Source organism: Protomyctophum bolini (genome assembly GCF_963924005.1).
Source record: "Protomyctophum bolini genome assembly, chromosome: 7".
Taxonomy (NCBI): Eukaryota; Metazoa; Chordata; class Actinopteri; order Myctophiformes; family Myctophidae; genus Protomyctophum; species Protomyctophum bolini.
This window is the reverse complement of record NC_137868.1, coordinates 26,755,136-26,777,860: the sequence shown is the minus strand read 5'-3', so window position 1 is coordinate 26,777,860 and position 22,725 is coordinate 26,755,136. Positions and strand designations below refer to the sequence as shown.

The window sequence follows — 22,725 nt, the reverse complement described above, 5'->3', positions numbered from 1 at the left end:
ACCAGTCCACTTTATTTATTTTTTTACTTTTATTGCACCTCCATCGAGCACCGCGGGGAACAAATAACCTTTTTTGCGGGGTAGGGAACATATAACCTGGGGAACATAGGTACAGTCAAGTCCCACCTATAACATGAAAACAAACGGCATCAAATAGTCTACATTATCAATGGAAACACACCATGACACATGCATCAACATCTCTAAAATACCATGAATATGAATAATGGCTTAACAAACTATTGTTTAACTAAACTCCAACCTTGAAATACCTTGAAATACTGTTTGTTTATTTGGTTGATGATCCCCCATGCATTCCAGATCGGAACAAATGGCGAACAATTTGGTCAAAACAAATACATTTGAACATTAAACATAGCAAAGGTGTATTATTTTATGATGTGTTTCAAGCATCTGGTGAGATGAATCAACATCACCCCAAAAGGACTCAAATTAACCAAATTACATTGTCTTGCCCAGGCCTGTATAGGTGTGTTGTTAAAGCCCCCACCCACTGCACCATAACCCCACCCATCTGCATGTCATCTACTCCTTTTGGTAGAAACTGGTTTGTCAGACATCTGTGGCCCCTCTGCGTTCTCAAATTTCACTGGTGTCATCCTCTGCTTTCCTACAATGGGAGGAGAAACCAAAAAGAGAGTTAGAGAAAATCAGGATAGAAGACACACACAATTATGCTGGGAAGTTCAGGAAGTAAGTCTTACTTGTTCCTATTGGCACATTTGTTATCTGTGGAGACAAACCAGGAAGCGTTACCATGGTTACACAACACAGTTCTGTATCTCACCCACATTTAGCTAATGCATATATATGCTATTGTAGAGAAGCAGTGTGCCAGTCATTACATTATCACTCTGATCATAAAGCCTAGTTTTCAAAATTAGATATCTATATATAAGAATGACACAACAGATACGTATTACATTACTTAACACATTTCAATCATGCGGCTGGTCCTCAAACAAATGAGAGGTCTGGCTGTGTGTGGTTTTTAATGCTTACAAAGTATAACAACGATTCCTCCAGCCACCAATAAGCCGGCACAGATCAGGCCTCCAATTCGCAGTCTTTCATAGTCTGAGGATTAAGAAACATTAAACAAGTGTTTTATGGATTATACAATCACAGTTTGTCTATTTAGCTCTCAAGCAGACCTTGGAGATGCATTTCTTCAAGTAACATGAGTGAATAGCTGATAGAGGTTTTTCTGTCTGTCACCTGAAGAATGTTCATGTAACTATGTTTCATCATAGCCAGACTTACAGTAGGCTATAGACACACACACACACACACACACACACACACACACACACACACACACACACACACACACACACACACACACACACACACACACACACACACACACACACACACACACACACACACACACACACACACACTCACTCTCTCTCTCTCTCTCTCTCTCTCTCTCTCTCTCTCTCTCTCTCTCTCTCTCTCTCTCTCTCTCTCTCTCTCTCTCTCTCTCACACACACACACACACACACACACACACACACACACACACACACACACACACACACACACACACACACACACACACACACACACACACACATACATACTTTTTATGGAACAGGATTTATCATAAACTATAATGGATGAGTACTTACTGTAATTAAATTGACCTGAAGGGAGAACACAGATGATGGAGTAGAGAGGAGAAGGAGTCATGTGACAAAATGGGGAAGAGAAACAAGAGAGGGAAGGGAAACAGATTAATTCTAAAGATACTCTTTGTTGAAGAAAACCATGTTGTTAATCTTTTTATTCAGACCTACTCTTTTTATTTCTTGTTCTGATACTGAATAGGTTTAACATGTAATTATGAGTGTGATTTCTAACTACATATATGATGTTTTTGCATGGTACTGTATATTTGTCATATTTGTCATTAAATGTTCAGATTAATTGAATATGAAGGACCTCAATGGAAACATTGCTTTCTTGGGTTGTAAATCCTCTTGGCAGACCTTGTATTGACCTTCTGAAAACTGTCAATAAAGTATTCAATAAATTAAATGAAAAGATACAATGATGGCCTGTGAGCTTTTTACTGTAATCATCAGTGCCTGGACCACTGGCCTGCCCTGGACCACTGGCTCCTACCAAGTCTCAATAAAAGTAGCCTTGCACTGCAGGTTTGAGTCCCGACTCCAGTTTCTGAAGATCGTTGCTGCATGTCTTTCCCCATCTCTCTCCCCCTGTTTCCTGTCCATCTCTACTATGAAACTATAAATAAAGGCAGAAAAAGCCCTGTACAACCCGTTTCCTGTCCATCTCTACCTTAAAACTATAATTAAAGGCAGGAAAAGTCCTGTATAGCCATATATAATCTGACTGCAAGTGCAAAAGTGTGCAAACATCTTCTGTTTTCAGTATTGCTTAATGCTGTGTCTTCTTACTCTTCTATGGATCCGGCACCTACATAGAATGTCTGTGACTACCATGACAACTTGAGAGGAACAAGTCAATTATTTTGAACAATTACATGGTCGGGGTTATTGCTATGGAAACACAGTAGTCAGTATCAGGTACACTGTATCCGGTGTCTTACAGCAAATGCTTCTTTGACTTTGATTAAAAGAGAAGTTATCTTACTTGCTTCAGTTTCAGCGAAGAAGCCAAACAGAACTGAAAGATAGATGAAACATGTTAATTTACTAAGGAGGCAAGGGTCTGATTGTTTCTTTGCATGTTGCCAGGGTACTGATGTAACGGGAACAAAACAGATTTTATCTTAGACTTTTATTTTAAACATGTTGCAATGCTACAAGAATTCCAGCATGGCCCTAGGGTAATGTTTTCACCATAACTCATATTGTCATATTGGTGAGTTGTACTAAAGAAAATGCCAAATTGCAGATATAAAACATTTTCCTGATGCCAGTAATAATAACCAATATATTTACCTGCCAGCACAGCCAATACAGAGAAGTGTCCCATCTTCAGCACAACCTGTCTGAAGAGGAAGAGAGGTTTATGAGTGTGGTAGTGGTGATTGACTTTAACATAACACTCAAGCAGATAAAGCGCTGTCCAGATGTTGTTATTAAATCTCTGTGCATTACCACATGTCTTTTCTGATGAACTGAGGCTGCTTCCCATCTCTCAACCATCTAATGTCACGTTGATGTATAATTTGATATCTTATGACTTATAACAAAGGTCATATGGTTATGACTCTGGTGTAGATTAGGGGTCCAGGAAGCTAGGCCTGGGAAGAACTCACCCCAGAGATCTCACGCAGAGAGACCCATTGTCTTTATAAATCACTCAAGGAAACCCATTGTTTATATGAGTAAATCTTAATCACTCACTGTCGGTTGAGTTTATTTCAGGTACAGAATTTACATACAAGTCTTAGAAATGGCTTGTGTAAACAAAGCCTTCGTTCCTGTTGGAGACAGTGTCTTATCTTAAAAGTAATGTAGTCTCAAAACTGTAGTCTAGAATTATATTTATGCTCAATTTGTTATACCTATTTATACCTTCTATCCTTTTCATTACTTAGTTTCATATTCCGTTTGTTTAAGACTGAACTATAAAGTTAGTTGAATGTATGACATTACAGAGCTATTCTTATCATTTGTAAATATATAACCTATTTTGAATTAGTCTTTAATGTAAGATTCGGTTAACTTGTGTTTTATCCTTTAATTGGTAAAGTTTATTATGAGTCAGTAACAGTTCAAATGTATTCCTTTGACATTTCATTCTTATAGTTACATGTTTTAATAAGGTTCTGTATACATAAATATTATAGATATTTAACTAGTCTTATTAAAATAAAGGTACAGTTAGCTGGCCACATGAGCAACATGCATTATGTCCCGCCTACTCTCACAGGCTATCCTGTGACGGCAACAAGTTTGATTGGCTCCCATAGAGAGGAGGCAGCCTGTTTGAAATCTGAGGCGGGACTTCTGAAGTGGATATAATGTAATTTTGTAACCTACTTGAATTGTGCTCACACGGTGTAAGTCAAATTCGAAGAGACTTTAAGCTGTGTGACTCCTGGGGCCTTTGTTCCCTGTTTGTAAACTGAGAATACTTTGGTCAAATAAAACTTTGATACCTGCAAACCGACTGAAACCTCCGGCTGGAGTTCCTTCAGAGAAACACCATCGATTGATACCCACTACACAGAGAACTTGTCCGAAAATATACGTCAGATTGGTGCCGTTAAACCCGTTTACCGAGGTTTCCTTGCTGAGCGTGCTCAAATTGGGTGAGTTATAATATTTAATTGTTATTTTTGCTGTTCTTGAGGAAGCCTGGTAACAAGAGTCCCAGGGACTGTGTATATCACGTGAGGGCTCTGTGTGGTGCAATGGTGGGGTTTCTCTGTGGAATACCGGGCGCAGAGGGTTTTTTTTTTCTTTCTGTTTGCTCAGTGGACAACGCGCAATTCATTTGTCATTGTTAAATTTTCTGTAATCACCGGGCGAGAGCTCATACCTCGTCCTTAACCCTGGTTTAAAAACACATTTTAAAGACAGTTAAAGTTCGAATTCTAGCTTTATGATGGCTCTTCGTCAAAGTGATGATTCATCATAAAGCATATGCCTGGCTATTATTGCAGCTGGATGATATGGCTTGGCTGTATAGATATTTCCTTTGTTTCTATTTTTTGGGAGCGTGTTTTTTGTATTTCTCATATTGTTGTAAGGACCAACATGCTGTTTTTTGGGAGTGATTCCAATTCAAGGGGAGGCAATATTTTGGGTGAATTAGCTGTCTCCCTGGAAGTATCTCCAGGGGTTTAGTTGGGTAACATGGACCAACGCTTGCCACGGGTATTATGTTCTTCAGGAGTTTGGGATTATTAATTATGATTATTAATTCTTCACGTAGCCCGTCGAAACCGTGGAAGTTTAGTGCCGGCGATGGAAGGCCTATTTTCGTGTATAAGCTGCAGCTCTTATATACGGCCTGCGTGTACGTGTGTCTGGTATAGGCTAACTGGTTGAAGTTGGGAAAAATGCTTGCTTGTGTGGGGGTTACTTTTTATTCAGGAATCAAATCTATTTTCGCTGTTCTGATGTCATGTACATTCTAAAATTTAGCGTTTAACATTTGATTAGACTAATTATGTTTCCACTGAGCTGGCACTTTTTCCTGGTGATTTAAGGCCAGACACATATAGGACACGCTTGTATGTTGATTTGGGTACCCTTGGTTTTCTTTGTTGTAATGATGATTCGTCTTAGTGGCGGATGTAAACTGCGTTTATACGTATTTTAGGGGGGATCGCTACTCGACGGAGTACTGGTTCTTTTAGTAAGGTAAGGTACAGAAATTTTGCTTGCTGGGGCAACGCGTGGGTCTGTGTGTGGGGGGTGGCTCACTGAGATTGGGTAGAGATTTCTTTTGATTTTGATATGACTGCTAGAACTTGGGTGTAGCTACACCAAGCTTTTTTTATTTTTACCCGGCTGGCCCGGATTTAAATGGGACGTTGTGTCTTTTCATAAATTAATGGAGGCTGATCTCTCTGGGCGACTCTACTCACAGACGCACGGGGTGAAACCAGTAGGATTATATTTCCTTGTTCTATGGATGAGGGACTGTATTGGTAAGGAATGGTTGGTGTGATATTCTATGTTGCTATGCTATTGCTGATTTGTGATGGTGTATGTCAAGATGTGGTTTCATGCAAAATGTTTTGTTGTTTGTTTTTGTTTTTTTTAAGTGGAGGAGACGTGGCGTCTCTATGCCCGCCGTGGACCACCTGGAGCTAAAGGATTTAGCACAACCCAAGGTTCGGAAAATATATGTTTTGAACTAACTCTCTTTTTTGTATGTGTTGGGGACAGATGAGCTGATTGTAATTGTTTAAGCTAGAGTTTGGTTTGCTGCACGTCACTAAACGCGACGCGTCTGCGTTGTGTGTGGGCTGCATGTTATAAGAAAATAATAATAATAATTACTGTTTCGTTACGATTAGTTTGTTTTGAGCAGCCGCGTACGTGGTGTGTATTTGTGCCAGCAGGAGTTTCGCTCCGTTTAGTCCGTTAGTTATATATATAGTCGTGTACAGCCGTTTCTTTGGCTTGACGTTGACTGTGTGCCCGCGGAGGTGACACAAGTCTGGAGATTTATTTTGCATCTGTCTCCCCTTAGCGGTTGGTTGGGTGTATTACACCTCCTTCTGATTGGTTTTTAAGTTAGTTTGTTTTCCTTTGTGTTTGCTTGATTAAATCCTTGGGTGTATGATCTTTGCGTGTGTTATAAGAATGTGATAGTATTTCAGGTTAAATTCTTTAAGTGGAGTAGTTAATTATTTGTAGGACATTGATAACATTTGATCAACTTTGTTGATTTAAAAATAAATAGTCCTTTTGTTATTGTTACATGCTGAATGTTTGCATTTGTTTTAATGGATATTGTATAACCATATTTTTCCCTGTTTAACGTTAATCCGTTATTTCTTCCCTATGCGATAATTTTGTCCTATTGTGGTTGCACATTTTAGGTTGTGTGTTCTAACTTTTATTTCCCTATGATTTGATAATCTTAGGATAGTGCGTTTGGTTCCTATTTAGTATAGGATTGTGATTTGATTATACTCTCTTGGCAAAGACGTGGGTTGCGTGACCTATGCGTATTAATTAAAAGTAATAGTGGATTCTTAGAAACTGTGTCCTCCCTAGTTCCACATTAGACTTGTGTTCGGACCTGCTATAGTGTATAGTATTAGTTTGTCCATCCTCACAGGTGTATTTAGATATATGCTTGTATAACATATATATTGTAGTATATTGAACTACAGTGACACATAGTTTAATACACACATACACATTTTGCCTACGTACTGGTGGGTTTTTGTTCACTGCACTACTATTCTACGGTTGCTGACAGTTGTCCTTTGAGGGGCTGGTAACTTCTGGTTCTGTGTATGAACCCTTGAACGTATAGTTTGAAGACTCTCCCTGTGGAGAATTAAATTTATAAAAGAAGTGTTTACACGCAACATTGTTAGGTAAATTGGCTTGTACTGGTTGGATTAGGTAGTAGTCTGAAACATAAATAGGCCTTCCATTTGTTACACTGTTTCTTGTGGTTACTGAGTAAAGCAATCATGAAAGAGGTAGTGAGTGCACAAGCTGTTTCTTCATCTAACAGAACACCGGTGGAAATTGTACAACATCTCAATCCTGCTTATGTAGATATAACAAAGATTTCAAAAAAATGGCATCAAAGATGGCCGCATCTTGAACAACGTTGGCCTATTCAGGGAACCTTTGATGAGGAAACTATTAAAATTATACAGGTTTTCGTGCATGCATATGGGGGGAAAGAGAAGGGTAATGCTGGAATCCTCAGGGTGGGTAAGCGTAGGACTGAGGAAGCGGTTCTGGGCTTATTTCTTGAGGAGGGGTTGAGACGCGCTAGGGCACTTCGAGATAGGCAAGATAGCATCATGGCCCCCAGTTTAACTTTAGACAAAGTAAAGGATATATGTGTCACTCCATTTTCACACCTGTCAGAGCTACTGTCACCTCCCCCACCTTATGTTGCTCCATCTGTCCCGTCCGGTCCGATCCCAGCTAGGGAGCCTCCGGCTATACCCATGGTGCCGATTCAAACACCCATGATCTATCCCTCCCTGCCGACCCTCCAAATGCCTGTTGTTGAGCATGACGGCCGATATAATCTTATGGATGACGAGGGCGGATTTCTGGAGAGTGGAAATGCAAGCGCTAAGATCACACTGAGGCCGGATTTCCGACCTCGCCAACCGGTTCCCCAGCCGAGGAGGAGAGTGGCTGCTTCCGTGGGTGTTGAGGCTGACAGGGACTCTCCGGTGGCTGCGCCAAGGGGCAGTAGGACTTTGACTTTTGGAGGATATCATCCGCACATTAGAGACATTCTGGCACAGGCGGAGGGGCAAACAGTACCAGCAGGGGATGAGGGGAGCAGTACCTCTGCCCGTGACAGCCGGATAACAAGCTCTGATCGGACAGTGAACAGCGTTCCTGTTGTGGGCAGTGACGATATCACCAGCCTGTCGCAGGATGTGGTGAGGAGGGACACTGTCATGACGATGAACTCTCTGGGCGATAGTCTAAATGTTCTTCGCAGGCAGATTAATGAGACGAGAGCGGTCATGTGGGAACGGAGGACGGATCGGGATGCTACAGTATACTATGAGGATCGTCTTTCTGACTTGCTGGCTCAAGAATTTGGCCTGACCCGACTACACCAACAGCAGTCCGAGGCACTAAGGCAGATGGACCGCAGGCATTGCGTTGACAGGGTTGGTGGGCGCCCGGAGGTGCGTGTGGCATCAGGTCGACAAGACGTTGAGGAGGAGGCCTGTGAAAGGCGTTCACAACCAGGTTCTTATGTGCAGCAAGGCCACACTCCTGATGATCGTGCACAGCAAGACTCCCGTGCTCAACAGAGCGCATACAGGGGCTCTCCGGGCTGGCAGGTGAGATCTCAAGTGGACGAGGGGGACGAGGTCGATCTACTGGTGGCCAGCGCCACTCCAGTGGCAGCCCGTACGCGCTTGCAAACTCGTGCCCGTCTAGGAGAGGCCATGACTCCGCAGCCCGACAGAGAACTTCTGGAGACTGTGAGGATAAGGGCTGCTGCAGACCTCCCAACAGTACACCTCGGACCCGCTAACTTATCTTTCCCCGATGCCTGTGTCCAGGTTCCTGTGTTGGTTAAAGGCCGACATCTGGAATATAAGCCATGGACGTCCCTCGACATGTCTGAGATTGTACGTCAACTACCCCCTCTGCAGGATGGTGCATTCCCCTGGATTTCAAAATTCGAGGTTCTTGTGATAGGAACTCAACTGGCTATGGGAGATCTTAAAAAGCTGTGGGCAACCTTGGTGGGAATTCACGGTATGGATGAGATCCTGGACCGTTCCGGACTTCGACATTATTCAACCACGACGGGTGGAGACGCTGATCTATTCCTGGGTCACAGAGGAGCGGTATGGCACGCACTAAAGGAATTATATCCGACTGAGGTGCACCCGGACACTATCACGATGACTGCGATGGGAGACTCCGAACATCCACGTGAATATATTGCCCGCGTCTATCAGAGATGGATGGATGTTACGGGGAAGGATCCGGAGCGAAATGACTTAGAACGAGCTATTGTCCGCTCGAAGATTGAACTAGGACTTCCTGACAAAATCAAGGCTGATTTGGAGGCAGTTGTTGGTCTGGCGAGATTGCCTCTCAAACAATATATTGATCAAGTAGTGCATTGGGTTGGACTATCCCGCAAGAAAGTTGATGAACAAAAAAAAAGTGACGCTGAGGTGATTCGACTGTTGAACAAGACCCAGCTGAAAGGTGCACAGCAATCTGTACAGGCAACAGTGGTGGCCACTACGATGGAAACTCCGCAAAACCAGTTTGGACCCCAAAAAGGTCAGCAAAAGTTCCGGCGCTTTCCTTTTTCACGTAACTCCAATTACACAGGCTGTTTTAAGTGTGGAGGGATGACGCACACGCAGCGGTACTGCACGGTTGTCTTGCCAGGCAATCAACAGCAACCACAACAGCAGAACCAACAGGGGGTCCCTCGACAACAGCAGAATCAGCCTTGGCCATCTAACCAACCTCAACAACAGCAGAACCAACCTCAACAACAGCAGAACCAACCTCAACAACAGCAGAACCAGCCGTGGCCATCTCAAAATCAAACTCAACAACCCTCACAGACACCTGCATGGCAGGTACAAGATGCGAGAGGCCCTGTGAATCCATACAGGGGGGCTCAACCTAATGGACTATGAGGATGCGCTCACGATTCAATGGAGGGATGTATGCAGCTACCAGTGACTACAAGGCCTGATGACGACCCTACGGTGTGGGTGAAGATAGATGGCAGAGATGTCAACTTGATGGCGGACACTGGAGCCGCCTACACTTGTATTATGCCTATAGACGCTGGACATCTCTCTATGTCTGGACATTTTGTCCGGACCATTGGATTCGAAGGCAAGGGACAGCTGATCCCCCTGACTAACCCTGTGAAGATTCAATATAAAACCCAGACAGCTACAATTCCTGTGCTTGTGTCAGCAAGTACTCCAGTCGGCCTACTGGGCCGAGATGCTCTGTGTAAGATGAACTGTACAATACAGTGCACGCCTGGCGGGTGCATTGTCCATGTCCCAGCTGAATGCTTTCAATTTCCTGTTTCAGTTTGCTCAAGTGAACCTATTATCTACTGGCTGGGTGACTTACAAGACAGTCTGATGTCACCAGCCCGAGAATGGGATAAGTTCATTGATGCCAACATGCCTGATGCCCGTACGCCTACGTCTCCACCTCATTGTACCTTGCAGTATTTCCAAGAGGCTGAAAAAGCTGATACTGCAGGATGGATGTCAAGTCAGCCGAAGGAAGTGCACCTCAGCTCCAGCTATATTATTTTGGGACCACAGGGGGCAGCCATGAACATTGAACCACAGGCCTACCTGAAAGAGGCATTCACTGTGAAGGATAGTATACCGCATGTCACCTTGAGAGTTGCTGAGAACTTCCACCAAAAACATATTGGGACAATGATGTCTGACGCTAAGTCAGCCGTCTTTGTAACGCTAAAAGAAAACCCTAGAATTTGGAGAAGTACAGACCAGCAATATCTGAAAATTATGATTTCTGCACAGGGTGGCGGCTCACCCCAGACTGTGACTATGTCTTATGAGCCCATGTACAGCATGACTGCGGAGGAACTACTTGAAGACATGCTACGACAAGTTCCCGAAGGTCTGTGGTCTAAGAACAGTACTGACATTGGCCTGGTCAAGTCAGCCCAGCCGGTCAGGGTCAAGCTCTCCCCTGGCTGCCGGCCTCCATGGAAATCTCAATATCCTCTGAAGGACTCGGCCATACAGGGCATTAAACCTCAAATTGATGGATTACTGCAGGCTGGTGTGTTACGAATAACAACCACCCCCTTTAGTAACATGCCCATTTTACCCATAAAAAAGCCAGATGATAGTTTCCGCTTGGTGCATGACCTTAGACAGATTAATGAGATAGTGGTGGACTACCCAGCTGACGTCCCAGATCCACACACTCTACTGTGTGAAGTTCCTCCCGACGCAAGGTACATGACTGTATTAGATCTGACAGGAGCATTCTTTTCGGTCCCCCTTAGCGAGGAAAGTCAGGGTCTGTTTGGGTTTACATACGAGGGTGACCATTATGTTTATAATAGGCTACCTATGGGATTTAAACATTCCCCGCATATTTTCAACAAGGTATTGAAAGAGGATTTAGCTGATATTGCGCCATCTATTAACAGTACGGTGCTCCAATATGTAGATGACCTTGCTGTTTTTTCTCGAGACAGGGCAACTTGCCACCGTGATTCAATTTTACTTTTACAGAAACTATGGGAGAAAGGGCATCGCGTAAGTCGTAAGAAATTACAGTATTGTCAAGAAACGGTGGTGTATCTTGGTCATAAGATTTCTTATGGCCAACATAGCATCGCCGATGCTCATTTGGAAGCAATCCGGCATGCGCCCAAGCCCCGTACGGTTAGACAAATGATGCAATTTTTAGGTTTAACTCAATACTCTGCACCATGGGTGGAGGGTTACACTGTGTTGACAGGTTTACTCAGAGCTATGATAAAAGAAACTGTGAGTCCTGAATTGAGTGCGGTACTCTCTTGGACGGTGGACTCACAGTTGGCATTCGAAACTTTGAAAGTAAGGTTATTGAATGCTCCGGCTTTAACACTGCCGGATTATACTAAGCTATTCCTGTTGTACATTTCCTCTTCGGTGGATGAAAAACATGCTTGTGCAGTTCTTACTCAGGCTACGGGCCTGGGGTTAAATTCACAGCCGATTGCATATTACTCAGTTGCTTATAGTGATGTGGAAATGGGTTTGGCTCCATGTTTCAGAGTGTTGGCAGGTGTTTATTTAATGTATGAAAAGGCATCAGCTGTGACAATGGGTTATCCTGTCAAGATTCTCACACACCATAGTGTGAGAAATCTCTTGAATTTTGGGAGATATACCCTAACAATGTCCCGGATTAGGGACTATCATAGACTGTTGGACCTGGAGGATGTCACTTTTGTTAGGTGCGATTGGGTTAACCCCGCTGCAAGCCTGCCGGCACGAAATGACGGGATTCCTCATGACTGCGTGCTTGAGGCCGAAAAGTACTCGAGATTAAGGGCCGATCTACAAGCTCTACCGCTACCGCAAGCGGAAGTAGAGCTCTGGACAGATGGGTCCTGCTACCGTATTGGTGAGTCATTAAGTGCAGCCTATGCTGTAGTCCAAGCCCAGGGCTCTGGGTTTGTGACTGTAAAAGCGGAAATTGTTCCGCAACCTTGCTCAGCTCAACTCGCGGAATTAATTGGGTTGACGGAAGCTTGTTTGATGGCAGAAAATAGAAGTGTAAATATCTATACAGATAGTTTTTACGCTATGAGTGTCTGTCATTTATTTGGAGCGGTATGGAAAGGTCGAGGCTTTAAATCCGCCGACGGTTCTCCCATTAAGCATCATGCCCAGATCCTTAAGTTATTATCAGCGATGATGAAACCGAGGAAAATTGCTATTGTCAAGTGTGCAGCACATAAATCAGATACTTCACGCATCACAAAGGGTAATGTGGCGGCGGACACAGCGGCCAAGGCTATCGCAGGTGCTAACAGAAGTGGTAAGATTCTCTTGATAACGCATGAGGTGGAACTAGAAGAGAAGATTACTTTGGAGGACTTAATCTTAATGCAGGATGAGTCCAGTGCTGTTGACAAAGCTTTATGGCACGACAGGGGTGCTGTGAAAGACAGCAAGGGGCTGTGGAGAAATCATGACGGACTGGTAATTGCTCCGCCCGATCTACTAGGGCTGTTGATACATGACGCACACGGACTCGCACACGTGTCACGTGGAGAGGTCAAGAGGAAAATTACACAGGAATATGGGTTCTGGGCGCCTTATTTATTGCAACAGATTGATTTTATCATAAGCCGTTGCACCATTTGTTTAAAGAACAATGTGAGGAAAGGGATAATTACCCTACCAGGGCACATTCCTACACCCCAAGGGCCGATGCAGGAACTGGTAATTGATTATGTAGACATGATCAGACCAGTGGGTGGGAAACGCTATTTACTTGTAATTGTAGATAGATTTTCTAGGTGGGTTGAGGCAACACCCACTAGACGCAAGGACGCCCAGTCAGTAGCCCAATTCCTGTGCAGAGAAGTTTTTCCGAGATTTGGCCTACCTCTTCGTATTTCTAGTGATAACGGGAGGGAATTTGTTGATAAAACAGTTCGACTAATTCTTCAGAAGTTATGTATCAAGCAACGTCTAGGAGCTGTGTACCACCCGGCCAGTCAAGGAATCTGTGAACATATGAATGGTGTTCTTAAGAATCGTATTGTTAAAATTAGCGAGCATACAGGTCTGAACTGGGTGGAGGCCCTCCCTTTGGCGTTGATGGCTTGCAGATCCAGCGAGATTCGCCATCTCCACATGACGCCACATGAGCTGGCTTTTGGCCGGCGTATGCTCACGCCGGGACTGCACACTGGTGGGAAAGGCCCGAGCCTTTCACTACTAAGTGATGAGATGAAGGCATATGTGAAATATATGTCTAAATTGCACAAGAGTATATCCCACTATGTCTCCTCTAAGCAGGAAAAGGAGCAGCAAGAAGCAGTACCACTCTCAGCAGCGAACACCATTGTCCCAGGTGATAAGGTGTACATCAAGGTCTTTCGGCGGCGCTGGCACAATCACAGGAGAGAAGGTCCCTTTGAGGTTGTACGGTGTACCGGGACGGCAGTCCAGGTCAGAGGTTCTCCAACGTGGTACCACCTGAACCATTGTGTTAAAGCCCCAGCCGACGAAGACGAGGATTTCACCATCAGTGAGGACGACGCTCTTGCCACACCAGTTCAGCAGGATGACAGCGACAGTGAGGCTGATGTGGGTTCTCTGCCTGCTACAGCAGGTGCAGGACACACACCTGCAGACGTTGAGTCCAACGGCAGGTTTGGCTCCATCGATATCCAGTCTGTCCCTGACTCCGCTAGGCAACCTATCGCCGCTAACTCACAGGGCGATGGGGCTGCCGAGTCGGACGGAGTTGAGTCCGCCGAGGGGGGAGAATGTCAGTCTCTCAGCAACCACGGTCGCCCAGTTCGTACCAAGCGTCGGCCTAAGAGATTCGATGACCTCAGCTAGTGACCCGGTTGTCCATGTTCAGTCTGCTCCCGTCTCTAGGCCCGTCCTTGTGTCTACTTCTACGGCACACTTCAGTGTGACCTCGGCTCACAATGTCACCCTTAGGACTACCCTTAGGACTACCCTGAGGATTACCCCGAAGAAGTTTGTTACGCAAGATCTCATATCTGAGAGGGGGCCTCTCGTGAATTTGTTATTATTTGCTAAAAGATTAGTGGAGGTTCCATACCTTCCTATAAGTTTACCCAGGACACCTGTCAATACTCGTCCTCTTATTATTGCATCTGGTCTCAAGAACCCTGGTGTTGCTCTTATCCCTACCCCTGTTTCATTATTTTCTACTACTATTTTCCCTACTGTTATAGAAACTCCTATTAGTACAGCTACTTCTACGGTTACATCTGATTTCATTAGCACTATTAGTGTTTTGTCAGAAGAAATGATGGAACCTCCATTCAAGGAGACTTCCATGCCTAATTTTGATATAGTTAAGAATAGGACTGCAAGAAAGGTTATACCTATTAGTGTACACATTGCAAAGGCAACAGGATCATTCCACATGGGAAGTTTGTTCAATGTCAAATCTGGTGATTTATTGGAACCTTTATATCACATGGCTCAGGCAAATTCATGGTACCAGTGGAGTGTCTTCTCCTCTGTGGCGTTGGGTAAATCGGACTGTTACTTCTGCGCTCAAGCTCAGCAATCGCATCTTACCGTATTGAATACGCGTTTCAGTTGGAAAAATTGTGCGAAGGAGAAGAAAAATGCCATGATTGGTTCCAATAATATGAAGCCAGAGGACTTTGACTCAAACTCAGCGCCCTTCTGTCAGGCAGAGTGCCTACAATACTTAGGTTCCGCAGAGTATTATAATGAATCTTTATTGGAACACAGTGCAATTCAAGATTCTTTATATCAACAACATACAGTAGGGTTGACACTTGGGGAGAGATGCAGTAAATTGGACGTCAGAGTGAAGACAGATCGTTCCACGATTCCCAGTGGGATTCTGAAATTGGTAGGGACCTTTGAATGTTATGTTAGGAACAGACGAGGAGAGCAGACAGGACCTTTTGTGGACATGGGGACCATTGATGAGGCGCGGTGCGACACGATATGGGATTTGTCATATCTCCATATGCGCACACAGGTCTATGCGTTCCTCTGCCGACCGCAGCCGGGGAGATTACCCAGGTTGGAACTTGGAGTTCTGCTCAAAGGGGAGTATACAGATCCTGCCCCCCAAGCATGTCCGTTGTTTTATGCCACCCAAGCCGTGGCTGATCAGTTCTGGCTATGCGGTGGGAATCAACTGTATAGCACGTTGCCTCTCAACTGGACGGGGCGGTGTGCTCGTGTGCAGGTGGTGCAACCTGTAGTGGTTATCCCGGCCAAGGATCTGAGGGCCCGGGTTGCCGAGGGGCCTAAGAGAGTTCGTAGGGGCAGTGAGACGGACGACGGCGTCTACTTCGACTCAACTGGAACCCCTCATGGGGTGCCAAAAGACTTCAAGGCCATTGATGAGACCGCAATCGCATTTGGAAGTATGTTCACTCCTCTCATAGGGATAATTGTAGATGCTGAATGGATAAACTATATGTACTACAATCAGCAGAGGTTCCTGAACTTTACCATTGCGGCCCTGGGAGCTATAGGACGGCAGCTTTCAGCTACGAGTGAAATGACTTGGCAAAACAGGCAAGTTTTAAATGTGTTGGTGGCATCGCAGGGTGGAGTTTGTGCGATGTTTGGCGATTTCTGCTGTACGTACATCCCTAACTCCACTGCTGCAAATGGTACCTTCACCTTGGCTATGGGACACCTGCACAACTTGAGGGCAGAGCTACACGCACATGCAGGGGTCACCTGGGGCCTGACGGAGTGGCTGGAGAGTCACTTTGGGTCCTGGGGTGGGTACTGGGCAACTATTGGAATGTACATCTTGGCGTTCCTGTTTATTGCTGCATTGATCCTGTGCTGCTGCCTTCCCATCATTCGCAGTTTGATAGTCAAGGGCGTGACAGGAGGCATGGTTCACTCTATGAATATGCAGGCCATCCAGTTGTCTGTCCGGGTCAACTCAGGCGACCTGGAGGCTGGGGATCAACGCAGGGATGCTCTGGCGTACACGGACTTGGAGTTGTGTGCCTACACGGATGATGCTGACAGCTAGGAGTGTTGTTGTGTTTCGTATGTTTTTCTGCACGACGACGGACATTCGTTCTTGTGTGTACTTTTTTGGTTGACTGATGTGTTTATTTATAGGAGTGTTTTTTTTATTGTTAATTGGTTGTTTGGGTACTGAGGGGGGTCCTACTGAGATGTTTATATACTTGGTTTGTGTGTTTTTAATTTCTACAGGTATGATACTTTTTGTTTTGGTCAGAGCGCGTTTGATAGCGCTCTGAGGGGGGATGTGATGTATAATTTGATATCTTATGACTTATAACAAAGGTCATATGGTTATGACTCTGGTGTAGATTAGGGGTCCAGGAAGCTAGGCCTGGGAAGAACTCACCCCAGAGATCTCACGCAGAGAGACCCATTGTCTTTATAAATCACTCAAGGAAACCCATTGTTTATATGAGTAAATCTTAATCACTCACTGTCGGTTGAGTTTATTTCAGGTACAGAATTTACATACAAGTCTTAGAAATGGCTTGTGTAAACAAAGCCTTCGTTCCTGTTGGAGACAGTGTCTTATCTTAAAAGTAATGTAGTCTCAAAACTGTAGTCTAGAATTATATTTATGCTCAATTTGTTATACCTATTTATACCTTCTATCCTTTTCATTACTTAGTTTCATATTCCGTTTGTTTAAGACTGAACTATAAAGTTAGTTGAATGTATGACATTACAGAGCTATTCTTATCATTTGTAAATATATAACCTATTTTGAATTAGTCTTTAATGTAAGATTCGGTTAACTTGTGTTTTATCCTTTAATTGGTAAAGTTTATTATGAGTCAGTAACAGTTCAAATGTATTCCTTTGACATTTCATTCTTATAGTTACATGTTTTAATAAGGTTCTGTATACATAAATATTATAGATATTTAACTAGTCTTATTAAAATAAAGGTACAGTTAGCTGGCCACATGAGCAACATGCATTATGTCCCGCCTACTCTCACAGGCTATCCTGTGACGGCAACAAGTTTGATTGGCTCCCATAGAGAGGAGGCAGCCTGTTTGAAATCTGAGGCGGGACTTCTGAAGTGGATATAATGTAATTTTGTAACCTACTTGAATTGTGCTCACACGGTGTAAGTCAAATTCGAAGAGACTTTAAGCTGTGTGACTCCTGGGGCCTTTGTTCCCTGTTTGTAAACTGAGAATACTTTGGTCAAATAAAACTTTGATACCTGCAAACCGACTGAAACCTCCGGCTGGAGTTCCTTCAGAGAAACACCATCGATTGATACCCACTACACAGAGAACTTGTCCGAAAATATACGTCAACGTCTTCTCTAATGATCAATTTATCCAGACTCTGATTGTGTACATTTTATAACTCTACAATGGTAATGGTGCCTTTATCCAAGGCGCTTTATATAGATTGTGTATTTCATTCACCCATTCACACACCGATGGCGGAGGAAACCATACAAGGAACCAACCTGGGCTGTACATCAGGAGCAATTAGGGGTTCAGTCAGTGTCCTGCTCAAGGACACTTCGACACTAACTCTGGGGAGCCTGGGACGAGTGGGACGGGGACCGGCTGCTCTACAAGCATACTCTACCCATGAGCTACTGTCGCCAATGGTGTTTGTAGCCCTTTTATTTTTGTTCGTAATACATTGTCATGCCTATTTATTTGTCTTTTTGTCTTGATCTGTTTTTCTTTTCTTTTGTCAGTCTTGTTCTTTATTCGACCTTATATAGAACTTTGGTTGAACTTTGATCATTGTAAATGTGTTTTATAAACAAAGATTGAGTTTAGTTTGATCCTATTTGTCTCCTTTTTCCTCATATCTTTCCCTCCTTCATTCAATCCCTCTCATTTTTACTCTCTCCTCTCCTGACATCCTTCATCCTTCCCCCAAGTCCTCCTCTCACTGCCCCCCACACCTTCCCTTCCTCCGCTAGAGGAGGAATGTTCCTGTGGTGTGAGGGAGGACAGTGTTTCATCAGCAGGGGTGCATTCAGGGTGTTTGGAGAATAAACAGCGGGTCATTGTTTTGTTATGGAGACAACGTTACTCTAGCCTCCCTCCAGACAGCCTTTCCATACATTTATCCAATCTCGTACATCGCAATTCTGTTAGTCCACTAAAAGGTATTATAATTTGCGATTCTTTCATGCCACATTCATTAACCACTTTTAAACCGGTGACCCTATTTTGAGCATGGCATCTACAAACTTACAATGCATCGCAAAACATTGTGAGCTTGTAGATCAGCTACTTTTGCTATTCGTCACTCAACTGTTACAACGTACTTATGGGACTTAAGTGGATAATCACTAACCACTGAAATAGGCTACACTCTACAGTGTTTATGCAGCCTGACTTAGATAACATTTAGATTAGAACAAATAAATAAACAATTCTATGACATAATTCTATACACTGGAAATAAATTACAGTTAAAATTGGGAATATGCTGTATCTTCAAAATCCACAATGCAGGTATAGCTGGGATAAACATAGCTTCTCAAGATTTTTCTCAAAATGTACATCAATTCTGTTATGTTATGTATATGTACTCATGTGTACATGAATATATAAATAGTTATTTGTGAGAATGTGTTGAACCCTCCTGTCTCTTCTTAGACCTAATTTATACTCTGTAGCCTAGTAATTGTTGACAAGTCGACAACATGTTTTGCGATGAACTTTTGTCAAGTGTAAGTGAAAAATCACACCCGTGTGAACTGAGTGTTGCAACTCCCCTCTCCCCCTGCCCCCCCCCCCCCTCTCTCTCTCTCTCTCTCTCTCATTAGCAGGCAACAGTGCAGTACTATCTCTCTCTGTTTCTGGCACAACAGCGACACTTTTGCCCCTACTGGTACTCATAGTCACATACATAGTCACATAGGTTAACACGGACATTGCTGTTCCTTGGAGTGGTTGAACCACTCAAAAATATCCTACATGCAAATAAAATGAACACACACCCACATCTCAAACAACCTCCATGTAACCTCTAGCTGACCTTGGAGCAGCCTATAGCGCCTGCAGGGTATACAACAACCAGCATGGTTTGGAGATCACATGCTTGTCTATTCTGGCCTGCTCTGCATCACTCTGGCTTCAACCAGTTTGTCTCTGCACATTGTCTTTTTTCCAGCTGTTTGTAATAAAGAGGAGATTTACTTTAAAGGAATAGGTTATTTCCTGGCAAGTCTCTCAGATGCAGCTGAAAATACATGACTGAAACAGAGAGAGAGGGATACAAATTGTTGTGTGTCTGTACGGTATATAAAGTATGTCTAAATATTCTTAGGAGAGTCTTTGCACAGTATTTCAGTATCTCCTTTATGGAGCTTTGTAAACACAATTAATAATAAAAACAACTCTGTCCTAACTCTTTGCTAAAAGAACATGAAGGTCATCATCTTGTGTGTGTGTGTGTGTGTGTGTGTGTGTGTGTGTGTGTGTGTGTGTGTGTGTGTGTGTGTGTGTGTGTGCGCGTGTGTGTGTGTGTGTGTGTGTGTGTGTGTGTGTGTGTGTGTGTGTGTGTGTGTGTGTGTGTGTGTGTGTGTGTGTGTCTGTGTCTGTGTGTGTGTGTGTGTGTGTGTGTGTGTGTGTGTGTGTGTGTGTGTGTGTGTGTGTGTGTGTGTGTGTGTGTGTGTCAATGTTTAACTTGCAAATTGGATGAGAAGGCGCAATTGAGGGAGAAAAATCCAGTAATGTGAAACTTCCCATTTCCTTTAATATCCACACTTATTTTGTCCCATCAGTGCTGAAACTATTATCCATTCACCCAAGCACATATACCACAATTCATGGAATTTGAATAAAACACAATTGTAGCTTTGCCTCAAAGGCATCATTAGTTATTATTGGTCTTAACTAGACGTTTGTAGATACAAAATTATGCATGTAGCCATTTATGTCAACAACACAACTACTGCAAACTATTTTTGAACTATAACTATCTCATGGTTGGTATTCAGCTGAAAGTGCTACATGAATACATTTCAGTAGACATTTGGAACCTGCCTAAAAAGCAGTCCGATGTACTGTAGCTGTGAGTGCCTATGACATGATTCAAGGTCATAGATTCAGATTGTACAGTATGTCCTTCACATCTTACGACTGTGAACCAATCAGCCATTGCCCCCTTCTATTATCCTACCTTTATTTCAAAAATACAATAAAGAACTGGCACTTTTACTCTGGTCTTCAGACACAACAATGTGCTATTCTTTTGCAGAGACTTTAACAATATGCCTGAAATGGCCTGAAGTGGCCTGCCCTGCACACATGGACTGTCCCTAAATACAAATACATAAAACCTAAAAGAACACAAAAAAAACATTTGAAAGCAAGGGGCCAGGTGGGATTTCTACAGTACATTTTCACTCTTTTAATATAAGATGCCATCACAACAAATTCCATCATAACTTATTTTCTCTAGCTAATTATTGAAATGCCTATGAACCGATAGTAAGCCACAATCCTGATCAATTGTATTGATGAAAGTACTCAGATGCTATTGCATGGAGGTAAAACCATCCCACCTTGCACAGAGCTTACCTGAGCTTTGGACGTAGGTGCTGAGGTGTGTAGATGAAAGAGAAAGGTCCTGAGAAACTGTTGAGTTTAAAAGATCTCTTTTAGACTTTTACCTGAATTGATAGGATCTGTCCCTCCCCTATGTTTTGGATGGAAACATCTGCGCGTGCCCGCGCGAGTGTGTATGTGTGTACACATTTGGAAACGGTGTGTGTGCAACTGTGCCTACTGTAGAGGTAACTAGTGGCACTGTATGTTATTCCACAAACATTTCTGTGCGTGCGCGTGTGTGTGCGTGCGTGTGTGAGAGAGAGAGATAGACATCACACACTGATGTGTTTCATTATCTCATGATTGGCTTTTAATGATTGACAGTTAAATATATGATATGATATGATATGATATGATATGATATGATATGATATGATATGATATGATATGATATGATATGATATGATATGGTGCATTTATAGCACCTTTATCCAAGGCGCTTTACATTGTGCATTACATTTACATTCACCCATTCACGCACACATTCATACACCGATGGCGGCGCCGGAAACCATGCAAGGCACCAACCAGCACATCAGGAGCAATTGTCTTGCTCAAGGACACTTCAACACTAACTCTGGGGGAGCCCGGGTTCAAACTGGCAACCTTGCGATTACCATCCGGCCACTCTACCCCTGATATAGTACTTTATTGTCAGCTTGCACTGAAATGTGTCTTGCGACCCAGCGGCCTTGAAATAACACAGAGAAAACAAAATGACATACATAAAAACAAAGACAAGAGAAATGTCCACAGCTCAGTCTAGTCCTGGCCAAACTTCTGATTAAGCCTCAAAGTCAACTGATGGACAAAGGACCTTCAGTCTGACCTTATTGTATGCTGGAACATCATCATATCTCCTTACTGAAGGCAGCAACCTATACTCGATACAAAACATTGCTAGTATTTGAGGTGATATTTCTTGCTACCTTTAGGATGCTGTTATCATACATGGATATAGATATTCTCAAGTGGTGGTCCAACAATCTTTGAATCTCTTCTGTCTTTTTTGTGTTAATGATGAGAGTGTTGTTATCACTCCACTCAACCACCTTATTTACTCTGTGTTATTGGTGCATGCAGTCCAGGATCACTGGAACTATCTAAGAGAGTAATCAAAACTGCATCATCAGAGTACTTTAGATTATGTATTGGTCTGGTGACAGTGCCAGTGTCTGGTCTGTAAGTGTGACATCAGACAGATATTCCTCAGTAAGACATCTGTCAGTATAAACTAAAGGGTGAGAAGCACAGCTGACACCTCTGGGAAGCACCGAAATTAGTAGTTAATACCAGAGAGGGTTTTGTTCACTTTCACCCTACTCTGTTAAATTAAGAAAATAAGCATACCAGTGAATTTAGTATATGTATTCAGTTGTACCATCTACCTGTATGTATTGAAAGCTGGAGAGAAGTCTATTGAAAGCTGAAGAATAGTCTGAGAACAGCACCATTACATGATTCTTATTTGACTTATCTAGGTGCTTCATAATGAAGTGGACCAACCCTTTTTATAAGCAAACTGACGGGTCGAATTTGTCTTTGGTTATACTAACAACAAATTGTTTTCTTTCAAGCCTTCTGTAGGACTGAAATATGTTGTGTTGTTTTGGGTTGGGGTTGTGACTTAAAACAAGATCTTGTGTCAGGGATGTATTGTAGAAAGTATGAAGACAAAAACTGCAATGATAAAATGAGATTTAATGTTCTAACCCTGAAGGCTGGAGTCTGAA

At 43.3% G+C, this 22,725-nt stretch overlaps 1 long non-coding RNA gene across 3 annotated transcripts; it reads right to left on the bottom strand.

Annotated features, from left to right (window-relative positions):
- Positions 1-273: 273 nt before the first annotated feature.
- LOC308318521 lies at positions 274-21,032 on the bottom strand. 3 transcript variants are annotated; one of them, XR_013964371.1, is made up of 7 exons: positions 20,963-21,032; positions 2,956-3,005; positions 2,645-2,677; positions 1,657-1,671; positions 1,024-1,098; positions 726-750; positions 274-631 (listed from the first exon to the last, which is right to left on the bottom strand). It is a non-coding gene; the product is annotated as an uncharacterized lncRNA (long non-coding RNA). The 3 variants fall into 3 exon arrangements; XR_013964372.1 differs by having other exon boundaries at positions 2,956-3,001; positions 20,963-21,007; XR_013964373.1 differs by lacking the exon at positions 20,963-21,032 and adding an exon at positions 20,067-20,081 and having other exon boundaries at positions 2,956-3,001.
- Between the last annotated feature and the right edge of the window lie 1,693 nt (positions 21,033-22,725).